A 17,667-nucleotide genomic window follows, 5' to 3' on the forward strand; every position below is an offset into this window, starting at 1 on the left:
AGCTTCTAAAACATTTATATCTATCTATCTATCTATCTATCTATCTATCTATCTATCTATCTCATATTCTATCTCATGTATGTACCCACATACTCTCTCATATGTATATGCATTTCTCTTATACATATATAGATATGAGAGGGAATACATGTTTATGCACACACACACATACCATGGAGCTCATTTTTGGGTACCTGCTATGTTAATTCATGTCACAAAATTTACCACTTTAAATTAAAAAAATTAGTTTTCTTATGCTTAACTGACACAAAAATTATATAGGCATGGTTATTTGTTCTAGTAGCTAGGATGCCCATGTCCTGCATTAGAGGATTGAGTTAGATGTCTGGTTCTGTTCTTGGCTCCAGCTTCCTGCTGGTGAAAATCCTGGGAAGCAGCAATGATCACTTGAATAATTGGGTTCCTGCCTCCCATGTGGGAGAAGTGGGTTGAACTTCTGGCTTTGGCCTCAGCTAGGGGGATCTGGGTAGTGGGCCAGCAAATGGGAGCAAGAGTGTGTGTGTGTGTGTGTGTGCACACGTGCGCGTGTGTTTGTCTTCAAATACATAATGAGAAAAAAATTTTTAAAGATTAATTTTATTTATTTGAAAGGAAGAGTTAAAGAGGGAGAGACACAGAGAGAGAGATTGAGAGGGAGATCTTCCATCTGCTGGTTCACTACCCAAATGGTCACAACAGCCAGCGCTGGGCCAGGCTGAAGCCAGTAGCCTCCTCCAGGCCTCCCACATGGGTGCAGGGGCTCAGCACTTGGGCCGTCCTCCGCTGCTTTCCCAGGCACATTAGCAGGGCTCTGGATCAGAAGTGGAGCAGCTGAGATTCTTCAGTACTCAAATGCAATGCTAGAGCTGCAGGTGGGCTTAACCTGATATGCCACAACACAGGCCACAAAAATACATTTAAGTGTGTAAAAAGTATAATTTATGGGGTAACATGTGGCATTTCAGTGCTTTTATATATTGTGTAGTGTCTACCATTTAAAGTGAACAATCCAGTGATTTCAAAGGTATTCTCAAGATTGTACAAGTAACACCACCAATTCCTTCACCCTTTAATGAAACACTGTCCCCATTAGCCATCAGGCCCAAACCCCTCCCCCGTCCTCTGGTGGTCACGAATCTGTTTTCTGCCTCTCTGGATTTGTTTATTCTGGAAATTTCATATAAAGGGAGTCACATAATGTGTGACCTGCAATGGCTGATTTCTTTGACTTAGCATAATTTTTTCAAGTTCATCTGTGTTGTAGCAATTTCATTTCTTTTTTTAAAAATAGATTGATTTATTTGAAAGACAGAATTACAAAGAGAGAGAAGGAGACACAAAGAGAGAGAGACACAGAGAGAGAGAGAGAGATCTTCCATTTGCTGATTCACTCCCTACATGGCAGAAACAACTGGGGCTGGGCCAGGCCAAAGTCAGGAGCCAGGAGCTGCTTCCAGGTCTCCCACGGGGCCTTGGGCCATCTTCTGCTGCTTTCCCAGTTGCATTAACAGAGAGCTGGACTGAAAGTGAAGCAGCAAGGACTTGAACCATCACTCATTTAGGATGGCAGCGCTGCAGGCGCTACACCAGAGTGCTGGTCCCGTTTAATTCCTTTTTACTGATGAAAAAAAATTTCTACTTTATAGATATTTCACATTTTGTTTAAACACTCATCAGTTGATGGTAACTTGGGTTGTTTATACTTTTTGACTATTATGAACATTGATGTAAGGAATGTTTATTTACAAGTTTTTTATTGTGAACCAGATTAACTAATATGGAAGTATTCATGCATGAATGAATTATGTATTAATTAGTATATTAACTAATACAGAAGTAGTTTAATGTGCAAAGCCTTATGTACTGGATTTTTGTTGATTTTGGCTGCCCAACATCTGCTCCTCCTTCCCCTAAGTAGCAGTACCCATATTCTCTTACATGAAATCACATAAGGAAGCTTCTAAGAAAGTTGATTTCACCCCTAATCCAGGAGTGGGTCCAGTTTAGCTTAGGCCCAGTATATTCATGGCCATGTCCATGAACATTGATTATATCAATAATAAGCCGATGACCTTCATTCAAGTCAATGAGATATGAAAAGAGCTTTGCTGAGGCTTCTGTGAAAGACATTTCCTTATTATTCTGAAGGAATTTCCTTAAGAGATGTTCTAATGGAAGTGAGGAACGCACAGAGAGGAGGGCTCTCTTAGAAGTCCCTGCAGCTGTATTGACACCACAAAGGAGCAAACTTAGAAATGTCAAATACTCTAGAAGGAGAAATGCAAAGAAACAAAGTGTTTGCTAACATCATTGAGCCTCAACACTGAAGACTCAGCTTTGCCTGGATTTTCAGTTGATGACTAAATTCCTTTAATTGTTTTAGACAGCTTGAGATGAGTTTTCTGTTGCTTGCAATCAAAATATTACATCACAATATAATAGAAACTACCACTTTTATAGCACTGTATTAAGTATTTCTGAGCTATGTGAATTCAATGGCAGATACATTGGATTCTGCCTGTGGGAGTCATGAAAGTCTTCATGTGGAAAACGACATTTGAATTACAATCTTCCATTTAAAATGCATTTATTAAGTACAATGGGCTCAACAAAATGAAGCAGATTTCTTTTACTTTAGACCTTTGAGAGCCTTTAGTATACTAATACAGATCATGAATATATTCAAGAAAGGAATATACAGTGTTCACAAATTTACTTCACCTTAAACACCTAATAACATCTCCAGAAATTCAGTTGACTCAGGAAACACTGGAATGCACATTAATGGATGATATGGTGAGTACTTTGGTGCTGCGGCTCAAGCTGCTGCTTGGGACAACCACATCCCATACTGAAGTGCCAGTCTGAGTCCCAGCTAGTCTACTTCCCACCCAGCTTCTTGATAATGCACCTGGGAAGCAGCAGATGACAGATCAAGTACTTGAGTTCCTGCCAGCCACACAGGACACCCTGATAGAGTTGCTGGCTCCTGGCTTCAGCCTGGCCCAGCCCCAGATGTTGCAGGAATTTGGGGAATGAGCCAGCAGATGGAAAATTTCTCTCTCTCTCTGCCTTTCAAATAAATAAGTCTTTAATATATATACATATGTGGATATATGTATACATTAGTGGATGACTAGAAGAGAAGAACAAGATTATCATAGCCAATTTATTAGAAAGTTTTTAAAGAAAATGAGGATATTTGAAACACTTTATAATAGATTGGTACACCTTGTCCAAGTAGAATGAATCTAGGTAGTGTTGCTGTTGTTAAAAACATTTTTTTTAGGGGCCAAAATTGTGGAATAGCAGGTTAAGCTGCCATTTGCAGCACCAGCAACCTATATGGGTTCAAGTTCAAGCCAGGCTGCTCCAATTCCGATCCAGCTTCCTGCTAATGCACCCGTGAAAGCAACAGAAGGTGGCCCTAGTACTTAGGAGACTAGGATTGAGTTTTAGGCTCCTGGCTTCAGCCTGACCCAGCCCTAGCCATTGCAGCCATTTGGTGAGTAACCCAGAGGATGGTAGATTTCTCTCTGTGTGTCCCCCTCTCTCCATGTAACTCTGCTTTTCAAATCAAATAAAAAAGGTAAATCTTAAAAAAAAAAATAGGGCTGGCATTGTGACATAGCAGGTTAAGCTGCCACCTTCAATGCCAGCATTCCATATGGGCACTGGTTCCAGTTCCAGCTGCTCGACTTCTGATCCAGCTCCCTGCTAATGTGCCCAAGAAAGCAGTGGAAAGTGTCCCAAGTCCTTGGGCCCTTGTACCTAGATAGGAGACCTGATTGAAGCTCCGGGCTCTTGGCTTCAGTCTTGCCCAGCTCTGGCCCTCACGGCCATTGTGGAGTGAACCAGCAGATGGAATATTTGTCTTTCCTTCTCTCTCTGTAACTCAGCCTTTCAAATAAATAAATCTTTAAAAAAAAAAAAAAAACATTTATTTGACAGGTATTGTGGCACAGAAGGTTCAGCTGCCTGCATCCCATATCAGAGCGCTGATTTATATCCAGGATCCTCCACTTCTTCTTCTTCTTTTTTTTTTTTAAGATTTTTATTTACTTATTTGACAGGTAGAGTTACAGACAGTGAGAGGAAGAGACAAAGAAAAAGGTCTTCCTTCTGTTGGTTCACTCCCCAAATTGCTGCAATGGCCGGAACTGTGCCGATTCGAAGCCAGGAGCCAGGAGCTTCTTCCTGGTCTCCCATGTGGGTGCAGGGGCCCAAGCATTTGGGCCATCTTCTACTGCTTTCTCAGGCCACAGCAGTGAGCTGGACTGGAAGAGGAGCAACCAGGACTAGAACTGGCGCCCATATGGGATGCTGGCACCGCAGGCGGAGGATTAACCCACTGCACCCAGTCCCGACCCTCCACTTCTTTTTTAAAAAAGATTTATTTCATTTTATTTGAAAGGCAGATTTATGGGGGCGGGGGAGACAGAGAAACAGAGAGAAAAAGATCTTCATCCAGTCTACTAGTTCACTCTCCAATTGGGTGCAATGCCCTGTGCTGGCCCAGGCTGAAGCCAGGAGCCAGGAGCTTTCCCCAGGTCTCCCAATAGGCACAGGGGCCCAAACACTGGGGCAATCTCCTGTGCCTTCCCAGACCATCAGCAGGGATGGTGGATCCGAAGTGGAGCTGCTAGGACTTGAACGAGTGCCCATAAGTGGTGGCTTACAGGACTGCACATTCAGTCTTGGGAAGAGCTGGGTGACTGCACAGGCAACAGCGACTTGGAACTGATGTACAGACACATCTCTCCCAATCCATCTTCAGCCGACTGAATGTGGTGTGACAGCCCTTCTCTGCAGCAGGGCTGGAATGTTCTGGCTTCACCACAGATTTTCTATTCATTTCATTTTTGGAATCAGCTTATGGATTCCAGGTCCTTGTTTTGTATATAACCTCCTTCTTTTGCTTTTTAAAAAAATTTTCATATTTAAAAAAAAAAAAAAAAGTGGTGGCTTAAGCCACTATGCCACAACATCAGTTCCAGGCTCCTCCACTTCTGATCCAGCTTCCTACTAATGCATCCTGGCAGGCAGCAGAGAGTGACAGAGAGAGAGACAGACAGACAGACAGTTATCTTTCTTTAAAAAAAGATTTATTTATTTTATTTATTTATTTGAAAGGCAGAGTTACAGAGAGGGAGAGAGAGAGAGAGAGGTCTTCCATCTGCTCCAGGACAGGAGCCAGGAGCTTCTTCTGGGTCTCCCATAGGAGTACAGGGGCCCAAGCACTTGGGCCATATTCCACTGCTTTCCCAGGCCATATCAGGGAGCTGGATTGGAAGAGGAACAGCCGGGACTTGAACCGGTGGCCATAAGGGATGTTGGCACTGTAGGCAGCAGCTTTACCCACTATGCCATACCACCGGCCCCAGAAAGAGATCTGCTGGTTCACTCCCAAAATGGCTACAGTGTAGAGGGCTGGGCCAGGCCAGAGCCAGGAGTCAGGAGTCAGGAGCTGCATTCTGGGCTCCCACATGGGTGGTAGTGACTCAACCACTTGAGCCATCACTTGCTGCCACACTTCATGTGTATTAGCAGAAAACTGAACTTAGAAGCACGTAGCCAGGACCTGAATCCAGACACTCTGAAAGGCAGAGTTACAGAGAGGCAGAGGCAGAGCAAGAGAGGTCTTCCATCTGCTAGTTCACTCCTCAAATGGCCACAATGGCCGGAGCTGAGCCGATCCGAAGCCAGGATCCAGGAGCTTCTTCCAGGTCTCCCATGTGGATGCAAGGGCCCAAGGACTTTGGCCATCTTCTACTGCTTTCCCAGGTCACAGCAGAGAGCTGGATTGGAGGTAGAGCAGCTGGGACTCAAACTGGGACCCATATGGGTTGCCGGCACTGCAGGAGGCAGTTTTATCCACTATGCCACAGCACCGGCCCCAGATGTGGGCATCTTAACCTCTAAACAGCTTCTAGATTAAATCAAGCTCATCAGCTAAACTCTTCATTTAAGAAGAAACTTATGAGGGTAGTCATCAATAATGAATCACCCTTTAAAGTTTGTCAATAAGGCTCTTTTTCTGGAGATGGAAGTCAGTTCAACAAGTAAGATAACTATTAGTTAAATAAATAAAATAAATTAAGGTGATAGTTCTTAAAATGTATTGGCCACTGTGTTTATAAGGAACACTTGCAAAATAGAGACAGGAGTAATAAGCACTGATTCTTTTATATTTGATAAAGTACTTGGTAATGCATCTGTCACATCTCAGCATCACTATGTACTATGAATGTATCCTGAAATAAACACTACATCTGTTCAGCTCTAGTTATCTAACAGTAACAACTGATAGAACTCGGCAAGTTTGTAAGTGAAAAAATTAGAGAATTACCTTATTAAGACAGAATCATGAAGTCTTTAAAACTCATTTACAATTATTAATGGTAGCTCCATTTACTCCAGATGAAGTCTTTCTCATCTGGCATTTTGTTTTTGTTTTTGTTTTTGTTCCCCAGACTGGATCCATGAACAACAAACAGAGTGATTAAATCTTGAAAAGGAAAAGAGACCAGAGAGATACTCACATAGTCCTACAAATCCACCTGTTTCTCTCCAAAGAAAATTATACAATTTTGCCATAAATTGCTTTCAACAAAGACTTAGTTTACATATAAGAAGGTGATGGGAATAAAAACATGACTAATAAAAGAAACCCAAAGAGGATTCCTAGAAATGCTACACAGCAGATGGATAAAAACAAAACAGACACTGACCTCCAATGACTTCTGAGATCCATCAGGCGTACTAATCAAACTCAGAAGTATCTGGACTATCACAAACCTGAGAAAGTTGATTTGTTCCCCAAGCAGGTCAAGTACAGAGAACCAAATTCCTGGACTGAAAGATGCAAATACTGACAAAATGAGGTGTTTGCAGGGAACTTACAAAAGCTAAGTCTTCAAATAAGGGAAACCCTAAGATGCTCATAAAAGTACCAAGTTTAAAAAAATTCTTTCCCAAGGTTTGCTACTTAGTATCTATATCACTCTGGAGTATCTTCAAAGTTTATAAACTGTAAGAAAGCAATTGCCCCTGCCCTCCCCTTTAAAAATTCCTACAATGTACTTAGAACCCAGAGATGTATTCCTTACTCTAAAATCTTTCACTTCCTTCATGCTCACATTTTTTTTTTTTTATAAATAAATCTTATTTTTTTTTATTTTTATTTTTATTTTTTTTTAATTTTTTTTGACAGGCAGAGTGGACAGTGAGAGAGAGAGACAGAGAGAAAGGTCTTCCTTTGCCGTTGGTTCACCCTCCAATGGCCGCCGCGGCTGGCGCGCTGCGGCCGGCGCACCGCGCTGATCCGATGGCAGGAGCCAGGAGCCAGGTGCTTTTCCTGGTCTCCCATGGGGTGCAGGGCCCAAGCACCTGGGCCATCCTCCACTGCACTCCCTGGCCACAGCAGAGGGCTGGCCTGGAAGAGGGGCAACCGGGACAGAATCCGGCACCCCGACCGGGACTAGAACCCGGTGTGCCGGCGCCGCTAGGCGGAGGATTAGCCTAGTGAGCCGCGGCGCCGGCCTCACATTTTTTTTTTTAAGATTTAGTTTATTCATCTGAAAGACAGAGTGACAGAGAGATGTAGAGTCAGAGAGGGAGAGGGAGAGAGAGAGGTCTTCCATCCGCTAGTTCACTCCCCAAATGACCACAACAGCTGGAGCTGAGTTGATCCTAAGCCAGGAGCCAGGCCCAAGGACTTGGGCCATCTTCTGTTTTCCCAGGCCGTAACAGAGAGGTGGATCAGAAGTGGAGCAGCCAGGACTCAAACCAGCGCCCATATGGGATGCCAGCGCTGCAGGCCAGGGCCCTAACCCGCTGTACCATCGCGTCGGCCCCTCAATTTTTTCTTGATATTTTACTCTGTTCCTGTGAACATGCTTCACAAATGTCTTTTCAAAACAACAGTTCAGTGTCTTGGGAACAATGACATGGTATATCTTCAACAGAGTCAGAGGTAATTCAAAACTATTATTTAAAAAAAAAAATAAGCCGATTCTTTTCTATTGGGCTATGGAAAATTTCTTGTAGGGACAGATATTTACGAACCTTAGTATAAGATAATGCACAATAAATACATAAACACACAGGAGCTGGCTCTGTGGCACAGTAGGCTAAACCTCCACCTGTGGCTCCAGCATCCCATTTGGGTGCTGGTTCAAGTCCCAGCTGCTCCACTTTTGATCCAGCTCCCTGATAATAGCCTTGGAAAGCAGTGGAAGATGGCCCAAGTGCTTGGGCCCCTGCACCCACGTGAGAGACCTGGAGGAAGCTCTGGGCTCCTGGCTTCAGATCAGCACAGCTCCAGCCATTATGGCTATCTGGGGAGTGGATCAGTGGATGGAAAACCTCTGTCTCCCTCTCTCTGTTTTTGTCTCTCAAATAACTAAATAAATATTTTATAAATATGTAAATGCAAGGGCATCTTTCATTGTTTTTAAAATAAATTTTAAAAAAAATCCCAGTTACTCCTCATGAATGCCCCAGAAAATAAAGATCAGCAAATAGGGGTGACATTTGACCTAAAATTAAGCTGTTTGTTAATTCACTCACATCTTGTATCAGAGTATCTGGGTTCTGTATCTAGCTCCAGTTCCTGATTTCAGCTTCCTGCTAATGTAGACCCAGGGAGGTAACAATGATGGTTCAAGTATTGTGTTCCTGCCACCCATGTGGGAGACCTAAATTGATTTTAAAAACCAAGAAACAGAGTTATGTTTTCACCTTTCAACAATGGCAAAGCTGAAAAGAGAAAGATAGAATACACAAGCTATGTCTGTTCTTGGATGGAAAAATAAGACTGAGGAAAAAAGGAAGACACGGGTGACTGATGAAAATTAAGAACCATGGCCGGCGCCGCAGCTCACTAGGCTAATGCTCTCCGCCTGCGGCGCCGGCACACCGGGTTCTAGTCCCAGTCGGGGCACCGGATTCTGTCCCGGTTGCCTCTCTTCCAGGCCAGCTCTCTGCTATGGCCCCGGAGTGCAGTGGAGGATGGCCCAAGTGCTTGGGCCCTGCACCCCATGGGAGACCAGGAGAAGCACCTGGCTCCTGGCTTCAGATCAGCATGATGCGCCGGCCGCAGCGCGCCAGCCATGGCGGCCATTGGAGGGTGAACAAACGGCAAAGGAAGACCTTTCTCTCTCTCTCTCTCTCTCTCACTGTCCACTCCACCTGTCAAAATAAATAAAATAAAATAAATTTAAAAACAAGAAAATTAAGAACCATGAAAAACGAGAGGAGGGAACAGAGAGAGCAGAGGGAAATACTGACTCACAGACACAAGTCCATACAACTGGTCTACCCAGATAGAATGAGTGCAGAGATAGGAAGACAGTCCAGTGAGCCAGAGTATTGCATGCTTGCCGTACATCTGAGATGCTGGCTTTGTGACGCTGTACAGGTCATTCATCCTCTGTAAACCTCTATTTCTTCATCTGACTCAACAAACTGACTCTGATATTCTTTCTCTTGAAAACAAAACAAAAAAAATCTTCTTAAATTTGAGAGAGAGAGAGAAAGCATCCCGACCCACTGGCACACTTCACACATGGGGGGAGGGTGGGACGGTGGCAAAGCTGGAGGCTGGGGACTCAATCCAGGTCCCCCACCTGGGTGGCAAAAACCCAGCCATCCGAGCCATAACCACTGCCCACCAAGGTCCACGTTAGCAGGGAACCAAAGTGCGATACAGGCGTCTTAATAAGCATCTTAATCTCTAGGTTCAACGGCTGTCCTGTCTCTAACTTTCTATGAATCCCTGGAAGGTTCCCAAGTGGCAGAAGGTAATGCAAGCCAAGATGGATATTTGGAAGAATCTGAAGCATAACAAGAATCTCACCGAGACTGTGATAGAGAAACAGGATAGAGAAACAGCCTGGGCAGGAAAAGAAAACTGAGAAGATGCAAAGTCAAGAGCAGATGCCTGGAGCTTTTACCAATGCAGTGAGAGACAAGAAAATACAACACTACCTCATGATATGATTACTGCTATTAGAATGAACCATATGAAATTGTTGAGATTCAACTGTTACAAAAATGATAATTTCATTTTTGAAAAAATGTATTCAAGAAGCAGAGAGAAAGAGAGAGAGAGCTCTTATTCACTGGGTCCCTCCCTAGATGCCAACAATGACTGAAGCTGGGCCAGGTTGAAGCCAGGAGGCAGAAACTGAATCCAGGTCTCCCATGTGGGTGGAGGAATCCAACTACTTGAGCCACCACTGCCTCCTAAGGTCTGCATTGGCAGGAAGCTAGAATTGGGAGCAGAGCTAGGAATTGAACTCAGGCACTCCCATGTGGGACCATGGGCATCTTAACCACTAGGCCAAATGTCAGCCTCCAAAGTGGTAATTTCATATGGTTGAGCTTAATTTAAATTTATTTATTTATTTGAAAGGCATAGAGACAGAGACAGCCAAAGATATATCTTCCATTTGTTGATTTCTTTTCTTTCTTTCTTTCTTTTTTTTTTTTTTTTTTTTTTTTTTTGACAGGCAGAGTGGACTGTGAGAGAGAGAGAGACAGAGAGAAAGGTCTTCCTTTGCCGTTGGTTCACCCTCCAATGGCCGCTGCGGCTGGCACGTTGTGGCCGGTGCACCACGCTGATCCGATGGCAGGAGCCAGGTACTTATCCTGGTCTCCCATGGGGTGCAGGGCCCAAGTACTTGAGCCATCCTCCACTGCACTCCCGGGCCACAGCAGAGAGCTGACCTGGAAGAGGGGCAACCAGGACAGAATCTGGCACCCGGACCGGGACTGGAACCCGGTGTGCCGGTGCCGCAAGGCAGAGGATTAGCCTAGTGAGCTGTGGCGCCGGCCCCCCATTTGCTGATTTCACCCTCTAAATGCCATATATATATATATATATATATATATATATATATATATATATAATATGTCAGGCCAGAGCCAGAATCCTGGAGTTCAATCTGGGTCTCCCATGTGGCTGGTGGATATCCAAGTAATTAAGCTATTTTCTGCTACCTCCTAGGGTGGCCATTAGCAGGAAGCCAGAATCAGAAGTAGAGCTGGGACTTGAACTCAGACCCTCTGCACTGGATGTGGGCATCCCAAGTGGCATCTTAACCACTGCACCAAAGGCCCACCAGGGTTCACCTAATATTTTGAATTACCTCATTTGGAGACAAAGAGTCCTCACACTGATGATAATTATCAATTAGCTGATTTAAACTTATTTACATGGAAAATGATAGATTTGAGGTTGGTGCTGTGGCTCAGTGGGTTAAAGACATGGCTTGAAGCACAGGCATCCCATATGGGTGCCAGTTCAAGTCCTGGCTGTTCTACTTCCTTTTTTTTTTTTTTTTTTAAGATTTATTTATATATTTGAAAGTCAGAGTTACACAGAGAGAGAAGGAGAGGCAGATTGAGAGAAGTCTTCCATCCACTGGTGCACTCCCCAATTGGCTGCAACAGCCAGAGCTGTGCCGATCCAAAGCCAAGAGCCAGAAAAAGGGAAAAATGATAGATTTGGTTTCCTAATTATTTGACAAAACTGGTATTATTTAGTTAACTGGTAAAAACTATTAAATGGCCCCTGCTATCTATTATTGTGATTAAATATAATCTCCTTATTTTAAGAATATAATTTTTAAAAATATTTATTTATTTGAAAGGCAGAGTTACAGAGAAGCAGAAGCAAAGAGAGAGGTCTTCCATCCACTGGTTCACTCCCTAGATGGCCACAACAGCTGGAGTTGTGCCTATCCAAAGCCAGGGGCCCAGGACTTGGGCCATCTTCTGCTTTCCCAGGCCATAGCAGAGAGCTGGACTGGAATTAGAGCAGTCAGGACTTGAACAGGCACCCGTATGGGATGCCAGCACTGCAGGCGGCGATTTACCTGATTCGCCACAGCATGGGCTCCTTAAGAATATAATCGGCCAGCACTGTGGCTCACTAGGGTAATCCTCCGCCTGCGGCGCCGGCACACCGGGTTCTAGTCCCGGTTGGGGTGCTGGATTCTGTCTCGGTTTTTCTTCTTCCAGTCCAGCTCTCTGCTGTGGCCCGGGAGGGCAGTGGAGGATGGCCCAGGTCCTTGGGCCCTGCACCCACATGGGAGACCAGGAGGAGGCACCTGGCTCCTGGCTTCGGATCGGTGCAGCGTGCCAGCTGCAATGCGCCGGCCGTAGCGGCCACTTGCGGGGTGAACCAACAGAAAAAGGAAGACCTTTCTCTCTCTCTCACTGTCTAACTCTACTTGTAAAAAAAAAAAAAAAAAAAAAAAAGAATATAATTCTATATAATTCTGAGATATTATCTTTTTTTCCAGTATATGATGCTTTAATTTTCCACCAAATGAGAAGACTAAGTCATAGAACACAGAAATGAAATCCATAAAATTATCTTTAGTGTAGATAATATTGCAGAGGCCTTGAAACGGAAAGGCCAATGGGAGGAAGTGTAAATAGTAATACACCATTCTATAGAAGAGGGTCTACAAGTGACACCATAAAATAGAAAACCATTGCAGAGGGCTGGCACTAAGAAAGCTATTGGAACTACAAGAGAAAAAGGATATCCCAACTGTACAGTTCAAAACCTTCGAACCACTCCTCGTCTAGTCATGAAGGAACTGAAAGCAGCACTTAGTTACGTTACTCTGGTTCTCTAGTAGAAGGAACCAGTCTAAGGAACTAAAAAGGAGAAGTAAAAGGGGTGGCTCAACCTTTGCCATCCAAATGCAAACACCAGAGGATTCCGTTAGTGGTATTGAAAGAGGATTGACATCTGGAGACGTGGGTTTTGGCTCTAACTCTGCCACTCACTGCGTGACCATAAGCAAGTCTTCATCTTTCAAAATCTGAATTTTCACCTCTTTAAAGTGAGGGAGTGAGGGAGTGGAATAAGTAACTGAAAACAATAGAATGTCGAACTTACAGAAAAATTTCAAGAAGAGTACAAGGGGAGCAAATATTTGGTGCAGCAGTTAAGACGCCGCTTAGGATGCCCGCAGCCCATATTGGAGTGCCTGTGTTCAAGTCCTGGCTCCACTTCTGATTTGAGCTTCCTGTTAATGTGCATCCTGGGAGGCAGTAGGCGATGACGGCTAAAGTAATTGGGTCTCTGCCACTCATGTGGATTGAATTCCTGGCTCCTGTCTCCTCGCTTTGGCCTGGACCAGCCCTGATTGTTGTAGGCATTTGGGGAATGAACCACCAAATGGAAGACTACCTTTCGGGGCTGGTGCTGTGGAGAAGCAGGAAAAGCCGCTGCCTGCAGTGCTGGCATCCCATGTGGGTGCCGGTTTGAGTCTTGGCTGCTCCACTTCTGATCCAGCTCTCTGCTATGGCCTGGGAAAGCAGTAGAGGATAACTCAAGTCCTTGGGCCCCTGCTCCCACATGGGAGACCTGGAAGAAGCTTCTGGCCCCTGGTTTCCAATCAGCACAGTTCCAGCCGTCACGGCCAATTGGGGAGCAAACCAGTGGATGGAAGACCTCTCTCAATCCGCCTCTCCTTCTCTCTCTATGTAATACTTTCAAATAAATAAATAAATCTTAAAAAAAAAAAAAAAAAGGCTACAAACCAAGAACAGCATAAGAACTTCTATGAGTCCTTTATCCAAATCATAAATTATTTACATTTTGTTTCATTTGCTTTATTTTTAGTTAATTAATTAATCTATTTATTTATTTAAGAGGCAGAGAGACAAAGAGAGATCCCATTAACTGGCTTACTCCTCAGGTACCTGCAGTGACCAGAGCTGGGCTAAGACCAAAGCCGGGAGCTTTGTCTTCCATCTGATCTGATGGCAGGAGCCAGGTACTTATCCTGGTCTCCCACGGGGTGCAGGGCCCAAGCACTTGGGCCATCCTCCACTGCACTCCCTGGCCACAGCAGAGAGCTGGCCTGGAGGAGGGGCAACCGGGACAGAATCCGGTGCCCCAACCGGGACTAGAACCCGGTGATCCAGCTCTCTGCTCAAGCCTGGGAGACTAGTAGATGGCCCAGGTCCTTGGGCCCCTGCACCCACATGGGAGACACGGAAGAAGCTCCTGGCTCCTGGCTTTAGATCGGCGTAGCTCCGTCCATTGCTGCCAATTGGGGAGCAAACCAGTGGATGGAATACCTCTCTCTTTCTCTCTCTTTGCCTCTCCTTCTCTCTCTGTGTAACTCTGACTTTCAAATAAATAAATAAATCTTTAAAAAAATCTATTAAAAATATTCTCTTATGTAACCATAGTATAGATACAAAAAAATCAGGACTTCTTTTATTTTAAAAAATATTTTATTTATTTATTTGAGAGGTAGAATTACAGACAGAGAGAGAAGTCTTCCATCCTCTGGTTCACTCCTCAATGGACTCAGTGGCCGGAGCTGGGCTGAACCAAAGCCAGGAACCAGGAGCTTCTTCTGGGTCTCCCATGTGGATATAGGGGCCCAAGGACTTGTGCCATTTTCCACTGCTTTCCCAGGCTGTAAGCAGAGAGTTGAGCTCTTCAGGAGCTGCTGGGACATGAACCAACATCCATATGGGATGATGATACAGCAGTCAGAGGCTTAGCCAACTACGCCACAGCACCAGTCCCAAAATCAGGACATTTAACATTGATACAGGAGTGGGTATTGTGGCACAGCAGGTTAAGCAACCACTTGGATGCCCGCATTCCATGTTGGAGTGCCAGTTCAAGTCCTGAGTCCTTTGCTTCTGACCAGTTCCCTGCCTAATGCACCTGGGAAAAACAGGCAGTGGATTTCCTGGCTTTGGCTTCAACCTGGCCAAGTCTTTGCTGCTGCGGCCATTTCAGGAGTGAATTAGCAGATGAAAGATCTCCCTCCACCCTTCCCTCCAACCCCTATCACAGAACCTTTCAAATAAATAAATAAATATAAATTGCCACAATGCTACTATCTAATTGCAGTCCATATTAAAGTCATTTGTCCTGAAGAGATTATTCTCCTTTTCCGGAATCAAATCCAAGATCACATACTGCATTTAGTTGTCATATCTTTTTTGTCTCTTTTAATCTAGACTGTTTCCTCTTTTATTTTTATTTTCTGACATTGGCATTTCTAAGGGGTGCTGAGGGGACCATTCTCCTTCAATTAATGACAGTGATTTCTCTAAAGGGAGTGCAGCACCCCTCCCACTGGGATAGCTGGCTGACCCCTCTGCATTGTCCCTTCAGGTACCCTCCCATCAGAAGAGCTCCCACACTTACCTGCTGACACCTTGTCGATCATAGGGGATGCCAAACTTGTTCACAAACTGGTTCATGGTGTTGTACATTTTGGTGATGGTGCCAAGCTAAGCCATATATCCCACATCATTCCATCGATCATGAAAGTCTGTCTTGAACTTGTCTGAGCATTGAGAGGCAGTGGCACAGAGCAGAGCCTCCTGCAGGACCTAATGGCTAAAGAGGACATCTCCTGCTTCGGAGGCCTTGATGTGCTCCAAGATGAGCCTGACCCAGCTGTGCAGCATCTTGATGGCTCTGTGCTGTGATATCGGGAGTTTAGCCAGAGCGGAGCTCTCACCACTGCCTGTTGCTGTCAATTCAGGCCGCACGGTCGATGCTGATGCTTTCAGCTTGCTCTATGGCCAGAGTGTAGGTAGGCTCAGCAAACAGCATTGTTGCTTCTCCATCGATGATATCAACGACACTCAAGAATGCTGACAGGCCATAGGGTTCAACTTAAGAAAGAGGGGGCTCTTTGTTTACGGACGTGGATGTTGGAAGGGTCAGGCAGCCCTCTGTAACACATAAACCCAGAAACTCCAGCTCCTTGAATACCCATCTGTACTGCTCTCCCATGGTGTATTAACACTCCTTGTCAGAGTTCCAGATTCAAGGTGGTCACTAAGGTGGGGAGAGCACTAAGGTGGTCACTGCAGCTGGAAGCCGGTGAGGCACAACCAGAATGTTCCTAACTGAAGGCCTCGCACCGAAGCTGCACCCAGAGGAGCTGAAATGGAAGATGCACGAGGATGTGACATCCTCTACACAGAACCTCCTCATCTACGTGGCCCTGCTCTGAGTCACTCCTTTTATCTTAAAGAAGTTGGACAGCACATGAAGATTGGGCATCACGCTCGGATGCATGAGATGAACCTGGTTACGGTTTCTACTCCTTTCTGCAAATGAATAGGCCCAGAAAGGTGTATGAGACTCTGAATGGACATAAAAATTCTACTTGTTAAGAACAAGTTTGGCTCTGGGAATTGACCTTCGTAGCTAAAATATAAAACTACTTAGGAAATACGAAGACTTGTAGTCATGGTGTCCCTTCTGCCTGTGTTGGGCAGTCTCCATGAATGTCAGTGTCAATGTAAAGAAGGTCTGATTCCATTTTCTAGCAAGTATTAATTATAAGGGAATAATGTCTGAAATAGCCCCATCTTGTCAATCATTTCTGCTTACCTTTTTATTTCTGTCTGGAGTGTATCTGTGAAGTTCCTTATAATTAGTTTGGTTGTATGGAAGTCAAACACAGCCAGAGTGACATTGAATCACAGGACCATTAGGCTATATTTTTAATAAAAATGTATAAATTTTAAAAAATAATAATATTCCTTGTCAATGATAATCTTCAACTATGTCAGACAGTGGCTCAAAGGAGTTAATCACCTTGATATTCTGGCCTTTCTGCCTTTTTTTTTTTTTTTTTTTAATTTGGGAGACAGAGTTAGAGAGAGGGAGACACAGAAAGAAAGGTCTTCCATCTACCAGTTTACACCCCAAATGTCTGCAACAGCCTGAGCCAGGCTGATCCAAAGCCAGGAACCAGGAGCTTTTTTTCGATCTCCCATGTGGGTGCAGGGGCCCAAGCACTTGGGCCATCTTCCACTGCTTTCCCAGGCCATAGCAGAGAGCTAGACAGAAGAGGAGCAGCCCGGACATGAACCAATACCTGTATGGGATGCTGGTGCCACAGGTGGAGACTTAGCCTACTGTGCCACAGCACACAGAAAGCAGAAGCTTTCTGATCAGAGCCCCCAGTCACCTGTATAGGCCGCCTCCTGGGAGCCCATGTGGGTCTGGTGGTCTAAGATGTTCAGAAAGACAACAGGATGAAGGCAAGGGAAACACTGCTGGTCACTCCAGAAGCCATCACTCTGGGGACTACTGCTGCACCCATCTCCATCCGGCTGCTTTCTCCTGTCACATTTGCTGCAGCTGCTACCACCACCACCATTTTCCCCTGCACCCACCAAAATTATTTTTGAAAGGCAGATGGAGACAGAGATCTTCCACTCACTGATTCATTCTGCAAATGCCCACAACAGCTGGAACTTAGCCAAGCCAAAGCCAGGAGGCGGGAATTCAATCTGGGTCACCCAAGTGGGTGGCAAGAACCTAAGCACTTGGACCATCACCTGCTGTCTGCCAGAGAGTGCATTAGCAGGAAGCTGAAATCAGAAGCAGGACTAGGACTCAAACCCAAGTACTTCCATATGGGACTCAGGTGTCCTTAGCAGCATTTTAATTGCCATGCAAACACTGGCCCTGACATTGACACTTTTTAACACTACAGACCAGTTGTTTTATAACTGGATTGTCTGACATTTCCTCATGATTAGATTCCATCTGTGTATTTTTCTCAGGATTACCAGTGAAGCAACGTTGTGTCCTCAGTGCTTCTCCAAGAGGCGCATGAAGTCAACTTGTCCCCATGTTGTCCC

The 17,667-nt window shown here is 44.8% G+C and overlaps 2 pseudogenes; one reads left to right on the forward strand and one right to left on the reverse strand.

Moving 5' to 3' along the window:
• LOC138850706 (COP9 signalosome complex subunit 6-like) overlaps positions 1 to 16,027 on the reverse strand; it is a 61,480-nt pseudogene extending 45,453 nt beyond the window's left edge.
• On the forward strand, positions 15,906 to 16,061 carry LOC127493496 (mitochondrial import receptor subunit TOM5 homolog; annotated as a pseudogene).
• The last annotated feature ends 1,606 nt before the right edge of the window (positions 16,062 to 17,667 follow it).

The sequence above is a fragment of the Oryctolagus cuniculus genome, chromosome 7 (assembly GCF_964237555.1).
Source record: "Oryctolagus cuniculus chromosome 7, mOryCun1.1, whole genome shotgun sequence".
NCBI lineage: Eukaryota > Metazoa > Chordata > Mammalia > Lagomorpha > Leporidae > Oryctolagus > Oryctolagus cuniculus.